The sequence below is a fragment of the Penaeus monodon genome, chromosome 26, assembly GCF_015228065.2.
Source record: "Penaeus monodon isolate SGIC_2016 chromosome 26, NSTDA_Pmon_1, whole genome shotgun sequence".
NCBI lineage: Eukaryota > Metazoa > Arthropoda > Malacostraca > Decapoda > Penaeidae > Penaeus > Penaeus monodon.
The window spans coordinates 27,339,848-27,348,186 of NC_051411.1; the positions used below are offsets into that span (position 1 = coordinate 27,339,848).

The 8,339-nt window shown below is 33.7% G+C and overlaps 1 protein-coding gene across 4 annotated transcripts in view; it reads left to right on the plus strand.

The window, feature by feature from the left end:
- Window positions 1-2,848: 2,848 nt before the first annotated feature.
- LOC119590047 (signal peptide peptidase-like 3) overlaps window positions 2,849-8,339 on the plus strand; it is an 80,673-nt gene continuing 75,182 nt past the window's right edge. For 2 of the 4 annotated variants that reach the window (XM_037938781.1, XM_037938778.1), the window contains exon 1: window positions 2,849-2,947. The gene's annotated coding sequence lies outside the window, so the exon portion shown is untranslated. The remainder of the gene's footprint in view (window positions 2,948-8,339) is intronic. The other 2 variants (XM_037938777.1, XM_037938779.1) reach the window with 2 other exon arrangements.

Genomic DNA, 8,339 nt, shown 5'->3' on the forward strand with positions numbered 1-8,339 from the left:
AATCCACACATATGTGTGTGGATCCAAAGGAACGGTATAGACTTGATACGGTTTGGCACCAGTGGCTTCGCAGGAGTTGCCAGACGATATATATATATATATATATATATATATATATATATATATATATATATATATATATATATATATATATGAATGAGAAGGCATATCTTCACAACACAAGAGATGTATCTGACCGGTTCCGATTACATCTTCGTCAGAAACAAGATATCTCTTCTCATTCATACTTTTTCTACCAACTCTTTCTATAATAGAAATAAAATGACTGCAGCCTGCCTACCTTCGGTTCATTTTCTTTAAGCCAAGGATTTAAGATATGATATTAGCTTTGCGGATTTTGAAAAATGGAGTTGACAACACTGAAGAGAGAGACAGATAAAAAGTAAGAGAATTTCCTTAGGCAAATATCACGTTGTAATATCCCTCTTCGACAGAAATATTCGTAAATATAGTATTACCTACTCATGTCTCTTATCTTCACATTTATCCAAGAGCGGATTAGATATGCATAGAAGTTCAAAATTTAAAAAATTGTATTTCTGTTTTTTTTTTTCTAAAACAAAGATGATTTTTTTTCTTTTTTTCTATTATTTCTGCCTTTAGCACGAAGCCAGTCATTCTTTCTAAATGTCTCCCGAAAAGTAGTATTTTTTTTTTCTTCTTCTTTAGAACTTTCTCCGTCTTATTGAATATCAAATAGTTGAAGTTGGATTGTGACATTCTGAAGTAATTTTGCAACTCCCTGTAGAGAGTCCAATCCCCACCTTCCAACTTTTCTCTTCCTCAAGGCATTCTCTGTCCACAGTCGCTTCATTTCAGAGTTGAGCTTTTCCTCTTCATTCAACAGAAGTGCAATCATTGCAAACTTCTTCAGCCCAAACCTGTGCGTCGTACTTACTCGGAGGCTGAGCGGACACTAGACGAAACGTGATGAGGTGATGACCTGATAGACAGTGTGGATACATGGCACGACTGACGGAACGATGACGTGATGGGGCAGTGTGAATCGGACTTTGCATTAAAAGTCTCTTCTCTCATCCCCCCTCTCTCTCTTTCTATTCTCCCCCTTTCTCTCGCTCTCATTGCTCTCTCTCTCAAACTGCAAATTACATCAGCATCTGACTAAGTGGATTCTGTGCAAGTTTTGAGAGTGAGAGTGAGAGTGAGTGAGAGAGAGAAGAGAGAAGAGAGAGAGAGTATATGACTGCTAAGTCACATCCCTATCTGATCAAAGAATCAAAGGCATGACTGAGAAAAGGAAACAAATGACATACAAAAGGAGAGAGAAAAATAAGAATGGACGGATCAAGAAATGATAACAATGAGAATGACAAAAATGCAAATAATTGTAATATCAATATAGGCATTAAGAATAAACTTATAGAGGTTGTGGTGTGAGAAAGACAAGTTATGAGGAGCAAAATCGTTAATTTTTCTCTCTAAAATACATTTTCATCTAAGAAAACAATCTATCGCGTAGCTGCTATGAGGTGTTCAGACTAAAATATTAAAAACTGAAACATTCTCACATCCTTTTCGTGAATATTATTAATTCATATTTTATAAACAAACACATTTTTCCTTCTTTCATTATCTTTTATAGTTTTTATCAGTTTGCCATTTTCATGCTCTTTCCACTATTCTCTGATAGATAGATTTGATTATTTTTATAGACAGGCCTCCATTTTCACAGTAACAGTAATAGTTATTTTTTTCTTCTCTAATACCTATTTCTCTTTATCTGTTTTTCTTGTTTTCTTTTTTTTACCGTTACCTTAAGATGAAACCAGAAACTAAAGTGTAAATTGAATTCAGATATTATAATAATGGTAATAATAACAATAATGATATAACGATAAGAATGTTAATCGAAATTATAACATCAACAAGAGGAAAACACAGTAGTAGTTTGTTACTGTTGTTGTTGTTCTAATAGTAGTAGTAATATCACTATTATCGCCGTTATCATCATTATCACTATAATTGTTGTTATTATTAATAGTAGTAGTGTAATCATCTTTCAAGATGTCACTAGATCTAATAACTTTGTCTCTCTATTTCTCTGTACTGTCTTGTTCGTTTGACTGTCAGTTTGTCTGTCTCAACCCCCCTTTTCTCCCCCCCCTTTCTCTCTCTCTCTCTCTCTCTCTCTCTCTCTCTCTCTCTCTCTCTCTCTCTCTCTCTCTCTCTCTCTCTCTCTCTCTCTCTCTCTCTCTCTCTCTCTCTCTCTCTCTCTCTTCTCTCTCTCTCTCTCTCTCTCTCTCTCTCTCTCTCTCTCTTTGTCTAACATTTTACATGCAAGACATTACATTTATTTCCATGGAGTACACTGAGTATTCTAGAACGTTTTTTTTTACCCTATGTCTATTTGATTGTTGAGTGGCTAACTTAGGGTAATCAAGAGTATTTTTATTTAGTCACCGTTGAAGATAGTATTCGTTTTCTTTTTACTTGAAATAAATATACAATGCCTACTATGCCAGCAATCGGAAATATGATTATACATCCATTATAAACAATCGTCTATATCTATCATAATTTGAATTTATTCTACGAGATAACTGCTCTTGAAATCTGACCCACATATTATGACAAAAAGGCATTTCATTCTGAATAAAAGAAAACGGGCAGATATCTCGTTCGAACATATGATTTCATATCCTTAAATAATTTAAGGCGTACAAATATCGGTAGTGAAATTTATCTTGTTTACTAGATATCTAATTAATTTTCTTGAAATTAAGACTTGTGTTATAGATAATTGCCTCTAAAAGTTTGTGCAAAGGTGGATAATCTCTTTTACTTATCTTGAAAGGGGAGATGCGAAGATCCGGACACAGTGTTGTTGTTTTGATGGGGAAGAGTTCATGGAGGAAGAGTAAGCGCTAGCTACTCACTTTTCTTGTTCTTTGTCGCCTATTTGTCGGTAAGAGGACTATAATCATCTCTTTATCGTACTCTTAAGTTCATATTACGTAATTTGAGAACATGTTTTGTTTGTTACGGACAAATTTTCTTGTAAAAGATTGAGAGAAAGATGGAAGGTCTAGAGAAAAGCTTTCATGGCGAGTGATTTTGATTTTTGCTTTTAGTTTCCTTAATTCCTTTTTTTCCTCTCATAGTAGTTCGCTCGTCCATTTTTAAGGCGTCTATGTGTTTGGGGATCAAAATATGCTTTGTTCTTTATCCAGATATTAAAAAACAACTGTATTTGCATGTTGAAATTTGTAGCCTGTGCTTTTCTTTCAATGTTATCATATATGTGAGTTTCACACACACACTTTTTCTGTTGACATTATTAGTATTATGTAGTTATCGTGATATTTTATAACTTCTACAATATTGTAGTTCTTTTTTCTTCTTTGGAATCGTTTCTCAAATGTTGCTGCAGATCCATCCTTGCTGACAAGTCCTTCAGTATTATAGATCGGGTATTGAGGCAAGCTTAAGAGCATAGGCAGGACATAATTTGCCAGAAGGTACTATTGGATATCCAAGCATAATTGTGATCATGGCAGATAATGAAATTTAGACAATTTGTTACCTCAGTTCTCATAATGAACATGGCAGACACACCCCCATTTACTGCTCTTGCTCCCTAAGGGTTCATAGTTACCCTAGTTATACTTCACAAAAATACAGAGAGAACACACATTCACAGACCTAGATATTCTGGAATTATAGTATAGATGCAAATGCAGACAATAGCAAGTGATAGTTATATATGTCTCCCCTTTTCTGTCATACAGTAATTTAGTCATGAGTTTTAGAGGGGATGTCAGGACCTGGACTACCTGTTATCAGGTATAAAGAAGCCTCCCTCTTGACATTACGCACATGGACTGCTTGTGGTCCAGGGTAATAAATGATAAAAACATACGGTTTTGGTCCTATTGTTTCATAACTGATCTTTTTTTAAGGCCAAAAATGTCTTCAAACTTTGAATTTATCCAAAAAATACCTGTTTCCGAGAGATTAACTGATATACATATATATTTATATATATGTAACCTTTTTTATAGAAAAGTGGAATATTTTGTCTGAAGTTTATAATAAGTGATATGATAAGACTATATCTAGCTAAAATGCTAGAACCAAGATGCACTGCTTTCTCATATAATTGATTAAAAAAAGAAGAACATTGCTATGGAAAAATATCAAATTGCGCATAAAGCAAAAAGTACTTTACATGTTCATAGATATTCTTCTTTTACTTAGATAGTTCCAAAATGTGAAAATGAAAAGTACAACTCACCATTTGTGAATATATAACCTATGATAAATTTTGTAACAGTTCATCTATATATTTATTGGACTACTTAGTAACCCACATGAAATGATTCCCCTAAAAGTTTCAGACTTTGGAACCTAAAGTGTACTTTCAATACCGTCAGGCAAATGTGTGAATTAGATTTCTTTTCATTGTTGCTTTTCAGGAACTCAGATTGTGATAGTGGAAGAAATTCTTTATGCTTTGCAGATTCTTAGCTTCCTCATGTAGGACAGTATTCTGTGTGTGCTTGTAAGGTTCCATTTATATTTTATCAGCTGATGTACCAGAAATCTTCTACATGACACAATCTGTCCTAGAAATCTTCTGCATAACACAATCTGTATACTAGGATCATCAGTTAACTCAAAAGTAACTTTAGGCCACCATGACATGAGATACAGTATTCAATGTAGAATGATGTGGTGGAATTAACTGATGTGTATTTACAAAGTAGTGAAAGGCCATGCTCTGTGACAAATGAACATAAAGTAAAGTCAGGAAGGTAATTCACCTTATGAATTACTTAAGCGTATGAAGACACTCCAGGTTAATCTGCTTACTGCTACATGTACTCATTCACAAACATACATGCATATGTACATGCACATGCACATTAATGTGCACATCCACAGGCACAAGCACTTGCACATGTACATGCACATGCACATCATTGCGCACATCCACATGCACATGCACTTGTACATACACACACACACAAACATGTATACATACATGTACACATACATATGTGCACACAAACATGTACACACCATACATGTACACATACATGTGCACACAAACATGTACACACCCATGTACACACCCATGTACACACACATGTACACACACTCATGTACACACACATGTACACACACCCATGTACACACACATGTACACACACATGTACACACACACATCACACACACACACACACACCACAACCACCACACACACACACACACACACACTTGCACACACACGTGGACACACACACACACATGCACACACACACACACACACACACACACACACACACACACACACACACACACACACACACACACACACACACACACACACACACACACATGCACACACACATGCACACACACACACATGTGCACACATGCGCACACACATTCACACACATTCACATGCACATACATTATGCCTATATACATAAAAATATACACACACAGACATTTTAGGACCATTAGTTTGTAGCTATCAACTTGAAACCATTGTTTCTTATAAAACACAATAATAGTTTTCAGTAAGTTTCAGGTGGACTGGCATATCACTATGATATAGCAGGGAATAATAGTTCATTAACAGTAGACAAATAGTCAAGAGAATTAACCTTTAGAAAGGTTATTGCTGATATGAAGTTGTAGGCTTCATTTTTTTCACATTCATTCACATGCACAGCACATGTCCATGCTCTTAAACAGATGTGTAAATGCTTGTAAGTGTAAGTGTATCAAGATTAAGATTGAATGAACAAAATCTGAATATAAACATGGATTTATTATAAAGAAAAGAAAAAGAAGAAACAAAAAATTAAAGATGGTAGAAATGATTTTTCAGTTTTTTAGTATAAACTATATGATAAAAAATCAGAAAAAAATATGAAGGTTTACCTCAAAGACCATTGCTTAGTTTTTGTTTCCTTCTTTCTTTTATACATTTCAGTGTTCAGATTTCACTAATTGGCAGGGTGAAGCTTCTGAACACTACTGGGTGTAACTGTAACTTTTGTGAACAGTAGATTTGACGTAATTTTGTTTAAATTTTAAGATTCGCCTCATGCTGTGAAATATTTGTGAAAATTAGACCATTTGGAAGAGTTTTAAAGTATACTAATGAGGAACTAAATGGGTGTGATTTATTTTTTTTTATTCCTAAATATGCAAATCGTGCTGTGTGCATAAGCCATTTGCTTTTAAGTAAATAGAGGTTAGAATATTACAGTCTATTCAGAATTCAAATGTGTGCTAATTCAATGTTTTGCATTTTTATCACTTCATGATTTGATTAAGGTAATGCAGAATATAGCTTTTTATTCATATAGGAAAAAAAATATCACTCTGTAGAAATATTCTGACATGGAGTAGACCATGTGAATAATAGTGGACTGATATATTTTCATATAAAATCATTTTTCTTAGGATATGTTTTGCCATAGTATTCATGTTGAGAATTAGAAAAAAAATTATGTTTGAATTTTCAGCCTTTCCAGTTACTATCATTACTGGTGGTTTTAAAAATAATTTTTAATTTTATTTCCCACTATCACTCGTTGATTTCATCATTTATAATTGTATGATTTCATCCAAATTTCTGTGGTTCTTTTTTCTGATTTTTTTTTTTCATGCAAATAGAGAACACTGCCTACTTTTTACAATTTTTAGAAATTGTGTGTGTGTGTGTGTGTGTGTGTGTGTGTGTGTGTGTGTGTGTGTGTGTGTGTGTGTGTGTGTGTGTGTGTGTGTGTGTGTGTGTGTGTGTGTGCGTGCGCGCGCACGCGAGTATATATCTTTAAGGATACATTGATAGGTTTTTAAACATTTTGGTTCCTGTAATTTGTTGGAATTTGTAATATATTTTATGGTGCATGTTTATGAATGAAGGTGTAATGAATCTTGCACACCTGTTCATAATTTACTAACTTACACCTGTCTTTACATTTAAAAATTTGCAAAAAATATATTTTAAGAATTGATTAGACATTGCATGAATCAGGTGACTCTGGCTCTACAACTTGTATTTAAGTGGGACTGTTTGCTTGTCTTCAATTATCCTCCTTTGCAGATAGAAAAAAGGAAAAGTATATGTATCCATGGCTTTACCTTATTTACCCAGTAAATAGGTACTAAAAATGACCACTCAAGTGTCTACACTGGGTGGTATTTGATTTGTTCCATAATTCTCTAAAACGTGGAGGCTTCACTAAAAAAAAAAAAAATTGGGGGGTTGTAAAGACAGTTTTGCCAACCAAATTTGGGGAATATGTTGGAAATGATACGCACTTGTTTGCTTATGCTTTGGTTGTGTCTAGTAAATAATTATGAAATTAAAGTATTTTTATCTTGTAAAATGTAAGTATAGGTAACTGTATAAGGGTAATTTCAGTACCGTAAGTGGGAAGAATGTATTGTAAAGTAACTTTAAATTACTGAATAGAATTTTAGTAAAGGTTTTTTTTTGAAAAATTAGATTTCAAGTAGTTATTTGATCATGTATGTATGTATGTATGTATGCATGCATGTGTGCATGGATGGATTGATATATATATATATATATGTATGTGTAGGTATGCATGTATACATGTATTGTTTGTATGTTTGTATATATTGTTGATGTTCAGAGGCCTGCATTTTATATTTATAACTTAGTTCATAATCATGTTCATTTGAAAGCAATCTTAAGGAAGTACAGGGCATTGAGAAAAGAACATACAGGAGGTGGGATAAAGAGTTAGTTGTTAACACATAACCCCAGACATAGGAAAAAATAAAGCATACAGTAAAAGAATGTGTGCAACTAACTGATGTACTGTAGTTTCCAGTCCTTGATAAATGGATCTCCATTTTTCATGATACAATTGCCTCAAGAAGTTTTGAACTTTCTGTTACATCCTTTCAAGAGGTAGTAGTGTTACAGTAGTCCATCTAAAAGGGCACTAGTACTGAGATGATGGTCATAAGTGGTTTGTATTTAAGTCAGACGTCATAATGGCAGGCAAAATAATTTAAACAGGTGAATAATTAAGATGTCAAAATAATTTAAGGGGTCATAGAACTTTTGGAGGCAGCTGTACATTAACTCTTATGCAAATCACTCTTTCCTTATTCTGTATTATTTCATCCATCTATTTTATTTACATTAGATATAGTACCAGATTCCACCATTGGACCTGAAAGAAAGAAAAAATTATGTAAGAAACACTTTTACAATATACAAATATATGGGTGGGAAAGGTATGTATGTGGCTGTGTATATATATATTCATAGTTTTATGTTTTTTTGTATGTATACTTGCATT